The sequence below is a fragment of the Mastomys coucha genome, unplaced genomic scaffold, assembly GCF_008632895.1.
Source record: "Mastomys coucha isolate ucsf_1 unplaced genomic scaffold, UCSF_Mcou_1 pScaffold22, whole genome shotgun sequence".
Lineage (NCBI taxonomy): Eukaryota > Metazoa > Chordata > Mammalia > Rodentia > Muridae > Mastomys > Mastomys coucha.
In genome coordinates, this window is record NW_022196905.1 from 17,811,436 (window position 1) to 17,831,803 (window position 20,368).

At 38.8% G+C, this 20,368-nt stretch overlaps 1 long non-coding RNA gene across 2 annotated transcripts; it reads left to right on the plus strand.

Annotated features, from left to right (window-relative positions):
• Positions 1 to 583: 583 nt before the first annotated feature.
• Positions 584 to 14,163, plus strand: LOC116069172. 2 transcript variants are annotated; one of them, XR_004109886.1, is made up of 4 exons: positions 584 to 654; positions 4,324 to 4,465; positions 5,426 to 5,595; positions 13,929 to 14,163. It is a non-coding gene; the product is annotated as an uncharacterized LOC116069172 (long non-coding RNA). The 2 variants fall into 2 exon arrangements; XR_004109885.1 differs by lacking the exon at positions 584 to 654 and adding an exon at positions 2,291 to 2,347.
• Positions 14,164 to 20,368: the final 6,205 nt, after the last annotated feature.

Genomic DNA, 20,368 nt, shown 5'->3' on the forward strand with positions numbered 1-20,368 from the left:
GCAAACTAACAGAAAAGAAACTGTGCTATGAAAGATTAGAAAACATTAACAACTTTCCCTAGCATATATTTATGACAGTGTATCCAGAAGTTAAAGAAAACATCATCTTCAAACACACATGCAACAGTTCTACAAATACAGACATCATCAGAATTCAAATCAAATAGCCTTAGAGTATTTAATAGAAGGAAAAATAAGACTGAAATTTAATACACAGAATTTTCTATATTAGGATAAGATATTTTATAATAACAAAACATGAACAAATTTGATAATAATGTCAAATACAAAATTTACACTACATAAATTAACATTTTATAGAATGGTTTTGATGGAATGGTATGTTATCTAATACTATAAACTATATGTAAGATATCAGTGAAAGCAACCATTTTTGTAGTTGAAGTACTAGCAATCATGATTAGGCAGAATTTGTTAGCACGAATAAAACTGAATGAATGGAACAAACAACTTAGGCTGCAGTGCTGAAGATTTGAGGAAGAGGGAAGCAACATGTCTGATTTTCTGAATTTTTGCTTATCTCTGCAGACACCTGGAATCCTAACACAAGCTTGGTGAAATTCTGAGAACTTCAATCTTGCAATGTTGAGAAAATCAGCAACTAAGATGCTATTAGGAATCCCAAAGCCAGGGGTCAGTTTGTATTTGACTGCTTATAGCATTAAAAAAAAAATCACAAAGAGTCATGATATGTACCTGTCCAGGGTCAATATCATAACTAGTCACACAGCTGCTCCAGACTGTTTAACAATCTAGGCTGACAGATTCCAGAGGATTCCCAGGGAAGATTTCTCATATTATGTCTGTGATTTATGGCTGGAGATACCTTACAAACCTGATGGGGAAGGCATGCCTAGAAGTACACACACAACCTTCCTGTCAATGTTTCTTTGTATATTCTGTTACCCAGCCTATATTTTGTGCATTGATGGACTGGAAGTTATGCTTGTGAATGGGACCATAAGGGAAGGTCTGCTATTATTACTTCCTGTGAACCACTGCTTAGAGGGGCAATCTTGGAACCTATGAATTGATTATAAACAATTTCCTGACAAGCAATAAGAAAACTTAGATGAAGTAAATTCTTAGACTTTATAACGTATAAAAGCTAAATTATGGAGACAGAAACAGATAAACTGAATAATCATACAACTACATAAAATGTTAAATGTTTTCATAGCCTACAAACTAAAATATTAAGTCAAATAGTTTTGTGAGTGAATAGGTATAGATAGATAGATAGATAGATAGATAGATAGATAGATAGATAGATAGATAGATAGATAGATAGTGTGTTTGTGTGTGTGTGTGTGTGTGACAGACAGACTGAGTCTGTGTTTCCAAATCCACTAATAAGTTGAATTTCCAGAGTAATGTACCTAACCTGCTTAGTTTTATCATCATCTGTGTAAACAGTATTTATTTGGTACCTTCTCTGTAATGTTTCTACATTCTGTGCAAGAATGATGTAGATAATCCCCTTTATCCTGGATTTGGAGAATGGGAGTTATGAATGGAATCTAGGCAGTGGTCAACTGTGAAACAGCCATGGAAAACTCAGAAAAACAATCTCAGATGATGGAGAATTATGATGCAGGAAGCCACCAAGTGGTCAGCAAAAGAACATTAGGAGAGGTTTCTAAGGCTTGGTCTTTATTTGTTTTCTAGATAAAATGAATATTTATTTATTAGAGGTTCTCAAGCTTGTGGATATCATGACCCAGCCTGCCTCACAGCAGGATTGTACTGGAAGGTGTTTTTTTGGCACTTTGTTGGGGGAATAATGATAGAGAAAAAGAAACCATGAATCCAGAGAGATGACAGCAATTATGTGGAGCAGGTGGCATTAGAACATCCTGTAGACGGGTATCAGTTCTGAATGTATTTTCACAGTGAAGCTGGCTCAATTTGCTGAGGACTCATGTTTAGAGGAGTTACAGTAAAGAATGTCTGCTGACTCCAGGTCCTTAAGATGAGTTCCAGGAGTTGGTGTTAGGTAGCATGGCACTGAGTGGAGCAGTTTAGGGAAAGTGTTCTGAAATTGGTTGAAGCTGTTTGAGATGCTTATGAAATACTCAAGTGGAAATATGAGTTAGATGTTAGGTGAAGATGCTTAGAAGTTAGGAAATAAACAGAAACTGGCTAATTTAATCCTGATTTTAAAAAAAGAAAGAAAAAAAAACCAAATGAGTTCAAGTGTACATGTAAATAGTATGATAATGAACTTTACAACTTTGTCTTCTTTCTTTTGTGCATTCTCACACAGATAAAGATCTACAGAAAAATGAAATAAACACAGAATGAGTTATATATAATGAGATGGAAGGTAGATACTGTTTTAAATTGATTAAAATTGCTATGATTCACTGTCAGTTTATATCTAGAAAAAATTATTCATACTTTTGAATAATTCATTTCACCTCTCAGAAGAGCCTGGTATTATGTAGAACAATTACACAGACAATATCCTCATTTAAGCATTGTATATATTAGTCAAAACCCACAAATGTCAAAAAAATAAAGAAGTGGTTAAGCAAGTTAATGATATTTGCTCACTATAACTAAAAATGATTATTCCAAATACTGTGCCACATAAAGAAAAATGTGTTTAATATAACATTATCAAAAATTTCATAAACTAGGAATTTATTGGCCTGATTATTAGCACTACATAAAAAATACAGGCGGGGCTGGGTGGTGGTGGCACACGCCTTTAATCCCAGCAGTTGGGAGGCAGAGGCAGGTGGATTTCTGAATTCAAGGCCAGCCTGGTCTACAGAGTGAGTTCCAGGTGGGGATGGGGGGATCTAAGTAAGAAGCTGGTGTTTGGTGAATTGGCAGGGCGTCACTGAGGTGAAGTGCAAGGCCAATTCATACTCATAGTTCCCTTTTCAAATTACACAGCTGAGACAATCTGGGATTTTCAAAAACTACCATATAGTTTGTTTAGAAATTGTCATACTCAAGTTCTCAGTGAATATGAGGAGTAATGAAGTGAGACTTGGTTATACCTCATGACATAGCAGTGCAGTGGTTCAATGAGCGCAAGAAGAATCTACACCTCTGTAAGTCTAAAGCAGTGATTCTCAACCTGTGACTCAAGATTCATTTGGGGGTCACCTAATACCATCCTGTATATCATATGCTTTCATTACAATTCATAACAATAGTAAAATTATACTTATGAAATAGCAATGGAAATAATTCCATAGTTGGGAGGTGGGGTGGCACTACAACATGAGGAACTGTATTAAAAGGTGGCAGTGTTAAGGAGGATGGAAACCACTGGTCTAAAGGCTTGAGTCCAGCTTTGTAATTCCATAAAGTCAAGAATGTGCCCACAGTGCTGAAGCCTCAACATAATAGTGTGCACTGTGTGTACCTGCCTCCAAGCCAGGCTGCTACAACTGCTCAGAGGCATACATAGAGAAAACGAACCAATTTAGTACCTAATGTTCTCAAAGCTTTTACAATCTCCAAAATGAATCTTTATTGACAGCATGCCTCCTTCTCTTACAAATGAAAATACTAGCACTAAGTGCATAAGACACATTTAAGCAAAAATACAGGAGCTTGTGTATGGCCTGAAATCTGTCAGTGGGGAAATTACTAGTTCTTATAAAACCCACATTGTCAACTGTTGCTGAGTGAAGAGTCACTTAAGCAGTTAAGAATGTGACTAAGAAACAAGAAAAACGAGATAATAATGAATCCCTTTCCAATAAGCAAGGTTGCCAGAATCAATTTTTCTAGATTGGCAAGTGATCACAACAGTGAATTCCCCTAGAATTCTGAGCACAGCTAAGAACTCTATTTCTGACACTCTTTTCCTTTCTACCAAAGTTTCTGGGAATGGAAGATTAATTCAATAACAAGTCAAAAAAACTAAGGGACTTAGTCAAGAAGACACATATTGGATATTTTAATATATGAAAGGTAAACCGTTTCCTGTCCTGAAAAAAAAAAACTTGTATTTAAGCATGATGTACAATTCCAAGATAGAAAAGTAGGTTATAATTAAAAGCTATTACCAAAATTAAAGTGGCTAGTGGCACTGCAAAGCCATCACACCCTACAGTGGCTTGTTTCCTCTAAAGGGAGACCAGCTTCAGTCAACTCTAGCATTTTAAGTTCAAAGTAGTAAGAAATACTGGGGACCAAATACAAGTATTTTCCTCCCCAACAGAACTGGGTTCTCACTGTCTTTCTCTACTGTCTCTTTATGTCATATGGGGTATCACATGTATTTTGTCTGCTTGGCACTGGGCATTGTTCCTGACAGACATCTGCCTTCTGTTTCAGAACAGCTCCAGGCAGAACAGATGACTACCTCCTGCTCGTAGAGAGGACAGTGTTGGTAGAGAGTGCTGCCTAGGAGCTCAAAGCCCATCAGAGACCACAGCTGGAATTCCAGCCCTTAACCAGACTCCTGTGCTGAAGTTAGGTACTTCAAACTGCAGGATGCCCTGGGTAATACACTTCCAGAAGGTCTGAAGTTCCAAATCGGAATATTGTCTTAATTTTATCTAATGTGGGAGGAGCTGGGGAAACCCTCACATAGAAACACTATCGTGACTAATGCAAGTTGGCTCTAAAAGAACCAATGTAACTGGTGAGCTAGCAAATTGGATCCACCTCTGTCAAAGGCAAATATAGCTGTACACACTCCAGCTTGCCAGATCTCCCTGTGCCAAACATTTGCCTTATAGCTATGCTTACATTCATTCTGAGACTTGAGGCTTACAGTTAAATGTTTTCCTCTGTTCTACAGGTGGCTTTTAGATTGCTCACAATTGACTTAGACTCAAGTTGAAGACCAGAAAATTCAAACCCAAAGGGAAAAAATAGCAGGGCAGTGGTGGTGTACGCCTTTAATCCCAGCACTTGGGAGACAGAGGCAAGTGGATTTCTGAGTTCGAGGCCAGCCTGGTCTACAGAGTGAGTTCCAGGACAGCCAGGGCTACACAGAGAAACCCTGTCTCAAAAACCCAAAAAGAAAAAAGAAAAAAAAAAGGAAAAATACATATGCAAAAGTTTCTGTACAAGATTCCAGGGAGTTCTGCAATTAAAGATCTCTTTCTCAGGGCACAACCAGCTGAGATCGAAGCAGAGAAGATGCTGAATGGATCTGCCTATGCCTGAGCAATGAAAGAAAAAGTTTCCACACATCTACCTCTAAGAGGAATTAAAGGTGGAGGTTGAAAGGGAGAGGCAATAAAAAACAAACATTCAAATAAAAAGTGAACATTCAAACTGAGCTTATAAACCAAACTGCATTAGGTGCAAAGTACATCCCTCCCTCTCTTCTAGATCATACTCCCTCTGGCCTTTCTCTTGGGTTTCTTAAATTTTAACTATAATTAGATATCTCTGTTACAATTTTATAATATAATTTTTTTTACAGTTCTTTGGAGCTCCTATACCCCCAACTACAGGGAATGATTTCCCATGCTGCTTAAACAGACAAGTGCAATACAGCCTCACCTCACATACTGATGCAAAACTCAAAGAGGAGAAGAACATGCTGGTACAGTGAGATTCTCAGCTGTGCTGGGGAAATGAACATTTCCACAGGTAAGTGCCCTAGAGTTGCAATATATTGCCCATGGCTGTCCATGTGGTATGACGGATGGTATCGTGTGGGGCAGTGAACCGTGAGAGGAAGCCTGGTAAAGTTGAGCTAAAGGCTAGAAGCCCCAGAGACCCTGAAGGGCCTGTGGGAGCTTCACCTGCTCCTGGCACCAGGCCCCTGTCACATAACCACAGCTGACACCTGCCCCCACATAAAAAGATTTGTGGCCATAAGGCACATAAGGGCAACACCCCAAGCCCCTCCACATGTTGATGATACATCCTTAACATCTCAGTCCAAGACAATAGGAAAAGAGAGGTGACCACAGTCATGTAGGCCCAAAACAGTATTCTCCATACTAATAAGGTACTTAGAGGCTCAGAGGGCTTAGCCAATGTCTCCCTTCCCAGACATTCTTCCCTGCAAAGGGTATTTAATTTCAGGCCTACCCTGAGACGGGGGGTATGGTTTCACACATCCATTTTTTGATATGAAAATCAATAAACGTTTAGAACCATGGGCTGTCTCTCTTCATCAAGATTTGAGGTGGGGAGCCTTCACCTACAGAGAATCAGCCTAATCTCCCCTAGAAAACCTCTCTGCACTTCCACCAAGTTTGACCTGCCTCTGTCAAACTAAGGAGAATCACCCTGATAGAACAAGCCAGATCTCCCCTTCCACCCACCAGAACCCTGGCTGCAGGGCACGCTCCTCCCACCACTCCACTCTTTGCTCTCCTGAGACTCCCAGATGTGCCTGGATGTCCAAGAGTCTGAAAACCCCACAAGCCTGACCTCACTGTAGGCCTGGGGACCCCCATAACAACTCTGGCTTTTACACACCTAAGACTGTGCTTTCCTACCTCCTGAGCAGTGCCTTGGTGGATGTGTGGGATAAGCACAGTCAAACTCCCTGCATTCTACCTCCCTAAGTAGGCACGCCCAGTGGCTGAGCAGACATGGGCCCACAACCCTACACTATCCCAGGTATGGCTTCTCGATACATCTTAATGCATCTCATCTATGTCAAACTTACCCATGCATGGGCCAAGTGTGGTGGCTTATATTAGTAATCACAGCTCTTGGTAGCTTGAAGCAGAAGAATTTCCATGACTTCAAGGTCAAGCTGGGTTACAAAGGTTACCCTAGGCTACACAGTAAGGTCTGTGTCAACCTTGCCCATTCCCAAGGTGAACCCGACCTAGCTAACATAGAACTAACCACAAATAGATATTTTCTCTCACTCAGCAAGGCAAACTCCACTGTACAAAGCTCACACTCAGTGAACTCCAACTTTTTGAGAGAAAGCAAGGTGGCATCCATGCACAACAGTACATATTCCAACCATGTCAATAAGATTACAGTTGTTTCTTCTTGCCTGTGTACAAGAAGACTACAAGGAGATGCTACCAAGCCATGTAACTCTGCTCATGCCTTTTGTAGTATGAAGTACAGTAGGAAAACTAGTAGTCTCTTGCCTGTGGATGGATTTGGGTGAAAGTCATTGATTTTAGTTCTCACCACAAGGTGAGGTAGCTCCACTGAATAGCTCCAACCCAGGGTCACACAGAATGACTCTGGTTAAAATCATTGAATCCCAAAACAAAATAAAAAGCCATGAACCTGGAAAAGGGACTTCTGGTGAAGATGAGGAGATTGAGGTTGACAGAGGGAACTGTCCCTGTCAGCTGTATATGAAAAACAAACAAATCACATGATCATCTTTGTAAGGAATAAAGGCTAAGGAGTATTGAGAATGCATTAAATATGTGTATGAAAATGGAAAGTAAGAGTAATCAAAGTTCATTACATGTACGTAAGAACATTTTTTGAAGGACAAACTTAACTTTCAAAAACTAGTAAATAATTATTTCTTCTTTCTTTATAATTTCCCAGATTTGGGATTAGTTCCAATCCTAGTTCCTGTGGCTTCTCCCTGGTACATCATGTTTACCAGCATTTCTATTCTCAGTTTAGGATAGTGGAATTTATTAAAATTAGAGTTGTTTAGGCTCCACATTACCATGGCATTGGTAACCATGAGGTCAATAGTTGACTAACATGTAGGTAGTGTATACTATGCTTGTACACTTAGCAGAGTGACAAGTAACATCCTACATCATGGTGAAAGATTTCCTCACATTATTCAGAATTTTTTTCTTTTCTTTTTTTTTTGGGGGGGGGGAGTTTTTTGAGACAGGGTTTCTCTGTGTAGCCCTGGCTGTCCTGGAATTCACTCTGTAGACCAGGCTGGCCTCGAACTCAGAAATCCTCCTGCCTCTGTCTCTCAAGTGCTGGGATTAAAGGCATGTGCCACCACTGCCCGGCTATTCAGAATTTTGAACAATATTATTACTAGAAGTTTCCATTTAACATTTCCAAAGTATGATTAATCTGTGGATTTAAAACCACAGATAAGAAGGAACCACCAGATTTGTTAACTACCACCTCTTTAGTCCCTTCTTTATCACTACCTTTACTTTCCTGTTTACTAAAGAATGTAGTCCTCTTCTATGCTCCAGTGTAGGGGAATGCCAGGGACAGGAAGCGGGAGAGGATGGGTTGGTGAGCAAGAGGAGGGGGGAGGGAACAGGGTTTTTTTGTTTTTGTTGTTTTTTTATTTTATTTTATTTTATTTTATTTTTTGAGGGGAAACTGGGAAAGGAGATATCATATGACATGTATATAAAAATATCTAATAAAATAAATTAATTAATTAAAATAAATAAATAAATAAATAATAGCTGATTATAAAAAAAGAATGTAGTCCTCATCAAAATTGATTAGTCAGATCTGCTTGGGTTTATTTCTGGCTTACTATTCCGTTCTATTGCTCTAGTCTGTCTTGGCCCAAGGCTACATCATTAAGACTATGATAGTTTTGTACTATATTCTTAAACAGAATGTTTGGGTTTTCTATATAGGGTGTTAGCATCTGCAGATATTTCCTTCTGCTTCATTTCCAAATTGAAAAATGTTTTTACATCAATTTCTCTTGTTGGGACTTTTAATATTGGGTTGAGTAGAATTGGAGAGAGAATGAACATCCTTCCCTTGTACCAGACCTTAGAAAGAAAGCTTTAGTTCAGCCCCAATGGTGATATTAGCTGTGGACTTTTTTCATTATCTAATGACTTTTATTTCATTGAATAAATATTTCTATAATTTTAGAAATATAAAAATCTATATTTCATTTCTTTAATTTAAGTATTTTATTTATTTTTATTAGATTTTTTTATTTACATTTCCAATGATATCTCATTTCCTGGTTTCCCCTTTGGGAAAAAAAAACCTGTTCACTCCCCCCTCCCCCTGCTCACCAACCCACCCTCTCCTGCTTCCTGGCCCTGGCATTCCCCTACACTGGGGCACAGAACCTTTACAGGACAAAGTCCTCTCTTCCCATTGATAAACAACTAGGCCATCCTCTGCTATACATATGCAGCAGAGCCATAAATCCTACCATGTGTACTTTTTGGTTGGTGGTTTAGTCCCTGGGAGCTCTGAGGGTACTGGTTAGTTCATATTGTTGTTCCTCCTATGGGGCTGCAAACCTCTTCAGCTCCTTGGTTCCTTTCTCTAACTCCTTCATTGGGGACCCCATGCTCAATCCAATGGATGGCTGTGAGCCTCTACTTCTGTATTAGTCGGGCACTGTCAGAGCCACTCAAGAGACAGCTATATCAGGATCCTCACAGCCAGCACTTGCTGGCATCCACAGTACTGTCTAGGATTTGTGATTGAATATGGCAAGGATTCCCAGGTGGAGCAGTCTCTAGATTGTCCTTCCTTCAGTCTCTGTTCCATAGTTTGTCTCTGCAACTCCTTCCATGGGTATTTTGTTACCACTTCTAAGAAGGATCAAAGTATCCACACTTTGATCTTCCTTATTCTTGTGTTTCTTGCAGTTTGTGGATTGTACTTTGTGTATTCTGATCTTCTGGGCTAATATCCACTTATCATTGCGTGCGTCTCATGTGTGTTCATTTGTGATTAGGTTACCTCAGTCAGGATGATATCCTCCAAATCCATCCATTTCCCTAAGAATTTCATAAATTCATTGTTTTTAATAGCTGAGTAGTAATCCATTATGTAGATGTACCACATTTTCTGTATCTGTTCTTCTGTTGAGGGACATCTAGGTTGTTTCCAGTTTCTGGCTATTATAAATAAGGCTGCCATGAATATAGTGGAGCATGGGTCCTTATTACATGTTGGATCATCTTCTGGGTATATGACCAAGAGTGATATAGCTGGGTCCTCAGGTAGTACTATGTCCAATTTCCTGAGGAACTGCCAAACTGAACTCCAGAGTGGTTATACCAACTTGCAATCCTACCAGCAATGAAGGAGTGTTCCTCTTTCTACACAACCTTGTCAGCATCTGCTGTCAGCTGAGTTTTTGAATTTAGCCGTTCTGACTTAGGTGGAATGTAGAATCCCAGGGTTGTTTTGATTTGCATTTCCTGATGACTAAGGATATTGAACATTTCTTTAGGTGCTTCTCAGCCATTCAGTATTCATCAGTTGAGAATTCTTTGTTTAGCTCTGTACCCCATTTTTAATAGGGTTATTGGTTCTCTGGAGTCTAACTTCTTGAGTTCTTTGTATATATTGGATATTAGCCCTCGATCAGATATAGAATTGGTAAAAATCTTTTCCCAATTTGTTGTTTGCCATTTTGTCCTATTGACAGTGTCCTTTGCCTTACAGAAGCTTTGTAAATTTATGAGGTCCCATTTGTCAATACTTTATCTTAGAGCATAAGCTATTGGTATTCTGTTCAGGAAATTTTCCCCTGTGCCCATGTGCTCAAGGCTCTTCCCCATTTTCTTTTCTATTAGTTTCAGTGTGTCTTGTTTTATGTGGATGTCCTCGATCCACTAGGACTTGAGCTTTGTACAAGGAGATAGGAATGGATCTATTTGCATTCTTCTACATGCTAACTGCCAGTTGAGCCAGCACCATTTGTTGAAAATGCTGTCTTTTTTCCACTGGGTGGTTTTAGCTCCTTTGCAAAGATCAAGTGACCATAGGTGTGTGGGTTCATTTCTGGGTTTTCAATTCTATTACATTGATCCACCCAGCAAAACTCTCAATTACCATAGATGGAAAAACCAAGGTATTCCATGACAAGACCAAATTTATACAATATCTTTCCACAAATCCAGCCATTCAAAGGATAATAAATGGAAAACTCCAACACAAGGAGGGAAACTACATCTTAGAAAAATTAAGAAAGTAATCTTCCAAAAAAACTAAAAGAAGATAGCCACAAGAACAAAATTCCAACTCTAACAACAACAATAACAGGAAGCAACAATTACTTTTCCTTAATATCTATTAATATCAATGGACACAATTCCCCAATAAAAAGACATAGACTATCAGATTGGGTACATAAACAGGACCCAACATTTTGTTACATACAGGAAACCCACCTCAGTGACAAAGACAGACACTACCTCAGAATAAAAGGCTAAAAAACAATTTTCCAAGCAAATGGTCCCAAGAAACAAGCTGAGTTTCCTGTAATTCTTTAAGGGATTTTTGTGTTTCCTCTTTAAGTGCATCTACTTGTTTACTTGTATTCTCCTATAATTCTTTAAGGGATTTTGTGTTTCTTCTTTAAGGGCTTATACCTGTTAACCTGTGTTCTCCTGTATTTCTTTAAGGGAGTTATTTATGTCCTTCTTAATTTCCTCTATCAGCATCATGAGATATGATTTTAGGTCCAAATCTTACTTTTCCAGTGTGTTGGGGTATCTAGGACTTGCTATGGTGGGTTCTGATGATGCCAAGTAGGCTTGGTTTCTGTTGGTAAGATTCTTGCATTTGGCTTTCGCCATCTGTTAATCTCTGCTGTTAGATGTTCTTGCTGTCTCTGGCTGAAACTTGTTCCTCCTGTGGATCTGTAAGCCTGTGTCAGAACTCTTGGGAGACCAGCTATCCCCTTGTAAGACTCATGCTGTGGATCAACCTTCTCTCCTGGGTGCAGATGGATGAATGAAGGACCCTGTCCCATCTGCTCTACAGCTTCTGCAGCCTGTGCCTCCTGGCTGGCCCTACCTTAGAAAGTCACCAAAGAGAAAATGTTGATCTCACCTGAATCCTGATGTCAGTGCACTCTCTGGAGACCTGCTCTCCAGGAATGGTGCACAGGGAGCTGTGGAACAGCCACACCTCCTGGTTGTCCATGGAGGTAGAAAGGACCCTGTCCCAGCTGCTCTGCCACTTCTGTGGCCTGTGACTCCTTGCTGGTCCTGACTTAGAAAGTCACCGGAGAGAAAATTCTATGCTTCAACTTCTATAAATGAATGTTGACCATTATTAAATTCTCTTTTTGCATCTGTCAAGGTGATCATGTAATTTGCTTATTTTTCATATGTAAAAATCAACAAGTAAATCCCTTAGATAAACCAACTAATCCATGGTATGAATACTTCTTACTGTATTGTAGGTCTAGTGTATTTCACTGAAGACTTCTGGCATGTGTGTATAGCAGAGATAGAGGCCACTGATGCTAGTCTTATAGTATTTCTATTATATTAAAGAATTCAAAAATTCCCATTAAATTTCTGTGAGCATTTGTTAGAATTTAGCCATGAAGTCATCTGATCCAGGTGTTCATATGTGAAAAGGTTCCCATTAGTATTCAAGTCATCTTGATTCGTATCAGTCTCTTCATGTTTTCTGTTTCTGGTTGAATTTTTTCTGTTTTTGGTTATTGTATTTATTTGCATTTCAAATGCTGTCTCTCTTCTAGGTTTTCCCTCCAAAACACCCCTCTCCCATCTCCCTCCCTCCTGCTTCTATGATGGTGCTCCCCTACCCACCCACTCTTCTGAGTATGCTTTATATTCCTAAGAATTGATCCATTTCAAATTTATATGCATATAATTGTACATACTGGTTTTGGGGACCTTCATGTTTCTGTAGCATCTGTTTTAATACATAATTTTGTACTTATGAGTTTATGGAAATGTTCTCATTTCAGTGGTTATCCAGAATGCTAACAACCAGATGAACTTCTTCTCAGACACTAGTGTACTTTCCACACCATTTACAAAGGTAGTTTTCCTTGGATCTCCAAGAAAGGCCCTATGAAAACTTTAGGTCACAGTTGCTATCCAATGAATAATTTTGGAATGAATTCTCAATCCAACAAATAAGAGATTAAACATGCTTAATAAAAGTATTTTGCATTCTTTTGTTTTGGGGGATTGGGATATATATGCATATACACATACACACACACATACACACACACACACACACACACACATATGGCTGTCCTGGAATTTATTATATCAGTATATGGACCAAGCTAGTCTCAGATTCACAAATATCTGCTGTCTGCTTCTGCTTCTTCAGTGTTGGGATTAAGTGCATGTGCTACCATAAAAGACCTGGGAATTTTCCTTTTAATAGTATATTAAGAAAATTCACATTAAGAAATCTGACAAACCAGAGTAAGTGATTCTGTGTCTCTAATATTCCAATTAGTAATCCACCAGGGCTCAGAATACTATAGTGCCTTAATTACTTTATGTAATTTTTGAAAGAGATAGTAAGTAGTGCAACTGGTACATTCAGAGTTAGATTTACTGTCTGCTATTAGGACATATAGATAAATCATGGAACATGCCTTCCCCAAAGCAGTTAGAAAATTTAAGCAACCTCCAAGTGGGTTTCGAAGCCTCTGTTATTTAACTAACCTCTGTAGTGAGGCTATAGGCAAGAGAGACCTGCTGAGTTCCTAAGTTTGCCCCAGCTCCATGGCTAAATCAGTGCCCAGACAGCCAAAGGGAGAATAACATTTGTGTTTGGAGGGTCATGGTCTGAAAGTTTTGATTTGATGTGTGATTTACAGAAATGAAATCTATACATAGAGTGAAAATGTCATGTGGTACATATGTTATGATACATGACACATGCATGCATACATAAACATGCATATGTGTATGTATACTACATGCACACATCCATATCTATACATATACATATCATAAACAAGGTTAACATATTTGCCAATGTGTCATTCTCTATCTGTTCCTGTTTGTAAGTTATCCAGTACTTTTGACACTAGCAGAAGTCCTAATATAATCTTTAAAGTGGCTAAAAACAGTTAAGATTCCTTACAGAAAAAGGTTGTGCTGATTTCTGGCTATGCAGGGAACTACACAATTCTAATATTCAGTTAATAGTGAAAGTATAGAAATGTCAGAAGTTAGACCAATTCAAAATAAAGGCTAAGCTATTTAAAACTGCTACAAATATTTAGGGTATCACTTTCTTTTCCTTGGTGAGTCAAGGAATCTATTTTTTTTTTTTAGGAATTCAATGTATAATTCAACATAAAAGTATTGTTCTCCACTATACTTGATGATGACCCAAAACAACAATATGATTGACATCAGTTCTGAGGGAGCTGGAGGAATCAATCTAGGAAGAAAGACAGAGACAAGCAGAGACAGAGAGGAGATAGAAGGAAGAATGGGAGTGGCAAGAAGAACTCATATTTTTCAATCTCAAACACTGGGAAATAAAAGAATGATGATACCATCAAGACAAAAGATTTTAAACAAAGTCATGTGTCTTTGTATTTGAATACAGCTCAATATGATGCTGGTTCACAAGAAAATGGGGGACAAAGTTGATGTATTTTTATCTTTAAGATGTACTTTAATTCTTTCAATTAATTGAAGTGAATGATAGCAGCGGATAGTTAATGAGCTGCAGCTGTCCTACTCCAGAATGGCAAGCAGGCAAACATGGCTTATCGGTTCTACCCAGAAAAGATAGGAGTTTATCTCCCTGGCTTTTCTCATAAACTCTGCTGTCTTTTTGAAATATCTCTGGCTCCATCTTCAGAGAAATAATGTGTGTGCAGCCTTGAGAGAGAGAGGCAATCTGAGAAGGGAAAGGCCTGTTTATCAAAGCACTCTGTACCCACCCTTCCTCCTCAGGGCAGACTGGAACCTAGACTCTCTGATTCCCAGGGAGATTTTATTTTGTAACCATGCTTTAAATGCAATAATAATTCTTGTAAGCTAAGCATATATTTATATTTCGGATAAATGCATAATTTCTTTGGAAAAAGATTTCTATAGTGAGGGATATTGTTGAACATTGTACATTCTATCGGAGTTATTAGAATGCTTTAGAAGTGGTAAAAAAAAAACAGCAAATGGGATAGAGTGGCTAGATAGAAAGTTTAGGTATCTTATGGTAGCCATTAATCATCTTTGAAGGCCAAATCTGAACATATAGGAGTCTAGTCCAATATAGAACTACAAAACCTTCTTCCTGTATCCTACACAAGACATTGGGTCCTGAGGATAGATTTGCCTACTGAACAGCTGCTGCAGTTCAGATAACAAGCAGCAGCCAGGATGGCCAGGCTGGCTCATACAGGAGTTTGGACCATCAGTCAGTATTTTGTACAGGTGTCACCTCTGTGAGAGTCTTACTGGCATCATGACAGGTTGCTGCAGCCAACCAATTCTGCCACAAAGATTCTGGACTTCTGTCACAAAGATTCTTGGGTTTTGAAACAAGGAGTGGGGTATTGTTCAAGGTCAAAGGACCAAGGCGAACACAAGTCTTGATTTTCTCTTCCTTTTTATGAGGCCTACATTGAAAGAGATTTAAACTGTTTTACTCACAATTACAGGATAGCATGGCTTTTAGTGCTACCTCGTATAACAGCGCTAGAAACTTTTTATAGGACATCTTTAAAAAGCCATCTCATGATGATTCAGCAGCCACTCACAAGCAAAATTGAAGTGCCTGGATGCCTTACTATTTCCAATAACCAAAATTTAAATCTAAGTGAGTCAATACTTATATTATTAAGGTTTTCCTATAAAAAATAATTGAAACTCTTTAAGTGTTTAGCAATGGCCCAGGAAATGTAATGGAGCAAGTTCAGATTTAGCAAGCTATTAATTGAACTCTTGATAAGGATTCAAATAAAAAAATGAATCAATTGCTTCTGGATATCAGCTCTCACATACATCCCCCTACTTACCAGCAGGGCGGGAGGAAAACCTAAAAGTCTATCTCTGACATCTTATCTCTCAGTTTATGAGGAAATTTTTATAAGGGATAGTCAGGAGTTCTCAGAGATAGCACGGGGGCTGGGGGATAGCTTTGCTTTCAATTCTTCCACTGGATCATTAATTCCTGAGAATGTCACTGCCATCAAATGCCAATCACTGAACATAAAAGGAAAGAATTATTCACAAGATGTTTAGGTCACTTTTAGCTCTGATTCTTTTTTCCTCTAAAGCTGCCTTGAAAACATTCTCATTCTATTTTAAAAATGTCTTTGCAGCCACAAAAGGCTGTAGCACATGCCTGCCGCTGGCTGCTGTGAAGGGAAATTCAGATTCTGGCAAACCGCTCCTTTCATCTGGTCCTTGAACAATGAGGCTACATGGAAATTCTCATAACATCTTAGGAAAAAATAAGACATGTCCCCAAATTTAGAAAATAAATTTAGCTTATTGCCTAAGTAACTCTTGATATAGCCACTTACATCCCCAGAGAAAAGACAGATCCTGTGTCAACCCAACCTTCTTGAATTAAGATGACAGAGCAAATGCCATGCCTCTCTGGTGAAGCCAAGACAGAGCTCACATCTGGTTTCTCTGCATTTCTCTGTGATAAACAATAATGGTGCCTGACAATTTAAGACCACAACTGGGGTCAGAAAGAATCAATTAAATTCCACAGTAGCATACTTCAGATTTATTTCATGGGATTTAGTTTTCCTGAAATAACTTACCTTATTTTGCAGTTGGATTCTCACTAAAATTATTGCCAGTTGACATAGCAAATCAAATAAGGGAAATTTTACAAATCCCCATCTCCATATGAACAGCTACAGGCAATCAATGGCTAAGAAAAGAATCTACCTTCTCCAGGGATGAGCTCCTTGGTAGGTTTTCCAATCTCAAGTCGTCACCTAAAAGCATTCACATAACTACAGTATTACATGGACTCAGTGGGTGTATATATGTAAATAAGTGTATCAAAAATTGTAAAAAATGTCATGATATTTGATAGTGAGTAGGGAAACATGAAAAGAGATGGAAGTAGGAGGCAAAATATTATGTAAATACAGTACTTGTGTATAAAATGTATTAAAATTAAATTTAAAATTTATTCTTTCTCTACCCAATTTTAATCACCATATACAAACATGTCCCACTGTAAACACATTTTACTTTGATAATGGCTTAGCCTTCCTTGGATGGTAATAATATTCCTTTTCTTCTCAGTACAATCAGTCTACATCTTTCATGTTTAAGAAGCAAGTAATAGCTTAGGATAGACCTCTGCAATGCTCTCACAGGGAGCATCCCACAGAGCTCATCTCACACTTGCAATTGCAACTGCTACTTCAGGATGCCCTGCTGGGATGGAAACTGGACAGGATGGAGAAAGAATCAATGAGGGTTGAGTGTGAAGTGAGCTTATTCCAGAAAAACAAACAATACATTTATTTTATCAAGTACTCTGTCTTCTTGTTGGGTCCTTTAAAGATTTGTTTTATATTTAATTATTCATATGAGAGTATATGCACAGGTGAGTGGAGAAGTCAGAAGCATTAGATCTCCCTGGAGTGTTCTTACAAGTGGTTATGAACTGCCTAACCTGGTGAACTCCTGTCCTCTGCATAAATATGTGCTCCTACCTGCTGAACTATCTCCTAAGTACCTTGTTTTACTTTTGTTTTAATCCATAACTAGATTTTAATATCCTTGAAATTTATCACAATACAAAATAGCCTGTATGTTCTAAGAACCATACAAACCAGTATGTGATGTTGACTGGCATTTCAGTTCAATTTATTTCCCCTAAGAGATACTAAAATTTTTCAAATTCTCTTCAAGAGTTTTTCTAACACAGTGGTTTCTAGTGTTAAAATTCTGTCTTCTTGGAAATCACTCCAGATGTCTATGGTATTTTACAAGTTAGTAATTTGATCTCAGTATCTGGGGGAAAGCTACCAATGCAATCCCTGGGTCCTAAAAGGGCTGTATCTCCTATTTCATGCAAGTTCTCTTCCAACCATCACAACACACACAGAATATAAAGGAAGCAGTATCTCAGGTGGTTTAGAAGGTCTGATCAGTTTGTCTTCATCCTAACTAGAAGCAAATTCTGCTCATTCTAATTCTAAATGGTCTAAAATTTGCTAGGGCTTTGGGAAACAGGAGCACTGGAAAGAATTGCCCTGACTGGAGTTCTAAAATACAGGGCATTACCTCACTGCACAAGGTAAATCACTATATGAAATAGTATCTTATATTCCAAAAGGGGTAAGGCTCTCTGCTCCAGGGGTGATGGTCCTTGAAGACATAGACTGCCCATAAAAGACCCACTTAGATAACACAGATGAGTACTGAAGCACCTCCAGTGATGAGAGGGAGTGTTGGTTGGCTTTCCAATATGGGAAATATAAGTCAATTAAAACAAAAACAAGGACCCTTTACAAAACACATCTTTGTAGCAATTATTATTGATAAGGATGTCAAAAAGCCTAGGAAGTTTCTGTTATCAGCCTTGGATTTAGAAATTCCTGAATTAGAAAATCTGTTTTTCCTTACATGTATCAAAATAACAAGATATGACATTAAAGGTGCACATCTAAAATCCCAAACTGCCTCTATAGTTAAGATAGCCAGGATGCTTACAAGCTGTAACAGTTTATAACACTCTGAAGACTACTGACCTGGATCTAATAATCCTAGCCAGCATACAAGAACTACCCTATGATCTTCTTAAGCCCCTAAGTCACTCTCTTCCAGATGTATATTCAGAAACCCAAAAAAGCAAATATATGTAGTACTATAACTACACTTTGCTTTTAACTCTTTAAGAACTCCATACTTGTTCTCTTAGGAAGTTCTTACTCCTCTCTTGAGTGTTCCTTTCTATTAACCTTTAGGTTTAAGATCTATATCTTAAATATGTATTAGTAACTGCTACCCTGCTTTAAAAAAGTTTAATCTATCCATTCTTTTGTTTGCAGTTAATAAAAGTCCTTAATGATATAATATATATTTGATTATTTTATTCATTTTGAAGGGAGTAAAGCATATGGTTGCAGTCACAGGGTTACATATAGACTGAAATTATTGAGTTACTGTCGTTTTGGGACTAAGTTTGTGTTGTGTTTTCCTTCACGCAGTGGCTTGTTCAGGTTCAAGAGAGAATTTGATATCTGTCCTATGCATTTATATTCATTTAACTCTCATCTACTGGAAGGCAGCAGCACCACTCCATTTGTGCCAAACTACCAACAGCTGTTTTCAGAGATTGCCACATATGCCCTAAGGAGAGATGTTGAGCCACCCTACCTGAGAATAATTGCTTTAGTGCTAGTGTGGAAAAAAGCTAAATGAACAGAGGTACTGAAAAATCAGACCCTACAAGCTCTGCCACAATTCATAGACTGGATCCCTCTTTTAAAAGTCATCAGAGAACTCTAAATACCATCACCTTCTGCTACATTTTGGGGGTCATGATGACCATCCTTTACCATCATGGATTTCCAATAGACACTGGAGTTGATAGCAACAAGAAAACTACAAAGAAATGGAGCCCATGTCCTGCTCACAGGTCCACAAACTGGCAGTCAGAATTACCACTAGGCAAGCAGCCCCAGAGCCAAGGCTGTACCCTTCAGTCTTACTGAGTTCTTTAGTTTTCACGGATTAAAATTCAGTCTCCATTTTTAGTGACATTGAAGCAGCATTCTGCCTCTGTTCCCTGATGAAGAAGCCATGCTGATCATCATAGCATGGGGCCAATCCTGATTGTTACATCCTAGAACCCAGAAGCCCACCAGGAAGAGAGGGCTGGCCTCTGTTGGCTTGCAGCCCCAGATAGCTCTGAACTGTCTGCAACTCATCAAGACAAACTAACCACACTAATTAGAAACAGCAGCCCAATCTGCTACCATCTGTGTGGCTCATGATGTTATGGGAAATGGACAAAGAACTCAGGCCATGAGTGGCCTTATTAGTGATCATTAACATATGTGCCTGCAGCTCTGTACCTGCTTTGGCTGGATATGGCATCAGCCAGTGTTTCTTTTTCTATAGCTAGGATATCAAGAGCCATGCAGAATCTTGTCTATCCTAAACCTCAGCAGACACCTGAGCTACCACACTATATTACCCCTGCCATTATACTTCAAATAACTTTCACAATGTTGTTTGTGGGGCAGTGGATCATGCCACCAGACAGAAAACTGGTAAGAACAAGAAGATTCAGGAAACCCAGCAATGCTCATAATTGAAAAATGGTAGGCATTTAAATCTACTCTGGCCCAGGTTCCTGTCCTGGAACAGGTGGCCATGATACCCCATTGAGAGGACTGTGACAATCAATCATATAGGGACAGCACTTCAAGTTCTTCCCATGCAGATGAGGCATTCCTAACATTTCTGACTGAGCCAATAGAAAGAGTTTGTCTCTAGACCCCACCCACCTAACCCCCAAATGTCTATTAGTTCCTATCTACAAGAAATAAAGGGCAGTTATTTTACCAAAGATCACCTGAGAGTGCCTATTTCTTTGAGCTGTAAACACTCTAGGGAAAGAGTTTTCTCTCCTGAAGCTGTCAATTATGGATCTCAACCCCACCCAACCATCTGGGTGCATACCTTTGACTGCAGCCACTTCCTACTCAGTGGCCCACCTGGACCTTGGCCTGTAGCTGCATGCTGCATCTAGCTGCATGTCACCAACTCAGTGG